This window comes from Pristiophorus japonicus, chromosome 22 (assembly GCF_044704955.1).
Source record: "Pristiophorus japonicus isolate sPriJap1 chromosome 22, sPriJap1.hap1, whole genome shotgun sequence".
Taxonomy (NCBI): Eukaryota; Metazoa; Chordata; class Chondrichthyes; family Pristiophoridae; genus Pristiophorus; species Pristiophorus japonicus.
This window is the reverse complement of record NC_091998.1, coordinates 30,724,212-30,726,352: the sequence shown is the minus strand read 5'-3', so window position 1 is coordinate 30,726,352 and position 2,141 is coordinate 30,724,212.

Below are 2,141 nucleotides of genomic sequence, written 5' to 3'. Positions count from 1 at the left end.
AACATTCGTATTTGTTCTGCGGCAATCCCATTGTTTTCACTTTTCTCTCCAAACTCTTAAAGATTCTCCACACGGCCTCCCTCTCCACCACCCTCGTACTTCCCCCCGGAACCCCCCCCCACCATTTCCCATCTGAAGGAACGAAGGAAGCTGGCCTTGGCTGAAAGGAGGAAAGTTGTGAGACTGGGGGTAGGGTTGCCAACTGTGGTTGAGTGTATCCCTGGAGGTTATATCAGTTGGACCTCCCGCCTTCAACTGTCCCTTCCCCACGCACCCGCCATTGCTCACCTCACAACGCACCCCCTTCCCATACCAAGTGGAAAGCCGATTGAATGATTCTAGTCTGTCAGTTAAAACAATCTTTCTTCCTCCCACTTACCCGCCCCCTTCAATATTTTTATAACTAATAAGTAACTTTCTCCTGGGGGTTGCTCAGGTTCAGGTGATCTGTTTTTCCAGTGATGTTGATTGAGGGATAAATATTGGCCAGGACACCAAGGAAAACTCCGCTGCTCTTCATCGAAAAATGCCGTGGAATCTTTTAGGCCCACCTAAAAGAGCAGATAGGGTCTCCGTTTAACCTCTCAACTGAAAGACAGCACCTCCAACAGTGCAGTGCTCGCTCAGTACCACACTGGAGTGTCAGCCTAGATTTTGAGTTCAAGTCTCAGGAGTGGGACATTAACCTGCAACCTTCTGACTCAAAAACAAGAAGTGCTACCCACTGAGCCATTGGCTGCCCTAACAAAATGCTGGTTAGCATTAATGTCACTAGTTCTCAGAACGTGGGCCATGCTGGAAAAGCTGCCATTTATTGCCCATCCCTACTTGCCCTGAGAAATTGGTGGTGTTTTTTTTTGCTTCTTGAACCACCACTGCGGTCCATGGTTTCAGCTGATTCGCAGCATTACCTCAGAGGTCCACAATGTTGGTGTAGGACTGGAGTAATATTCCGTCTAGAAACATCAAAACATAGAAAATAGGTGCAGGAGTAAGCCATTCCGCCCTTCGAGCCTGCACCACCATTCAATAAGATCATGGCTGATCATCACCTCAGTACCCCTTCCCTGCTTTCTCTCCATATACCCTTGATCTCTTTAGCCGTAAGGGCCATATCTAACTCCCTCTTGAATATATCCAACGAACTGGCATCAACAGCTCTCTGCGGCAGAGAATTCCACAGGTTAACAACTCTCTGAGTGAAGAAGTTTCTCCTCATCTCGGTCCGAGATGGCTTACCCCTTATCCTTAGACTGTGTCCCCTGGTTCTGGACATCCCCAACATCGGGAACATTCTTCCTGCATCTAACCTGTCCAGTCCCGCCAGTGTTTTATATATTTCTATGAGATCGCTTCTCATTCTTCTAAACTCCAGTGAATACAGGCCCAATCGTTCCAGTCGCTCCTCATATGCCAGTCCTGCCATCCCGGGAATCAGTCTGGTAAACTTTCGCTGCACTCCCTCAATAGCAAGAACGTCCTTCCTCAGATTAGGAGACCAAAACTGAACACAATATTCCAGGTGAGGCCTCACCGAGGCCCTGTACAACTGCAGTAAGACCTCCCTGCTCCTGTACTCAAATCCCCTAGCTATGAAGGCCAACATGCCATTTGCCTTCTTCACCGCCTGCTGTACCTGCATGCCAACTTTCAATGACTGATGTACCATGACACCCAGGTCTTGTTGCACCTCCCCTTTTCCTAATCTGTCACCATTCAAATAATATTCTGCCTTCGTGTATTTGCCACCAAAGTGAATAACCTCACATTTATCCACATTATAATGCATCTGCCATGCACTTGCCCACTCACCTAACCTGTCCAAGTCACCCTGCAGCCTCTTAGCGTCCTCCTCGCAGCTCACACCGCCACCCAGCTTAGTGTCATCTGCAAACTTGGAGATATTACACTCAATTCCTTCATCTAAATCATTGATGTATATTGTAAATAGCTGGGGTCCCAGCTCTGAGCCCTGCGGCATCCGACTAGTCACTGCCTGCCATTCTGAAAAGGACCCATTTATCCCAACTCTCTGCTTCCTGTTTGCCAACCAGTTCTCTATCCACGTTAATACATTACCCCCAATAGCATGTGCTTTAATTTTGCACACCAATCTCTTGTGTGGGACCTTATCAAAAGTC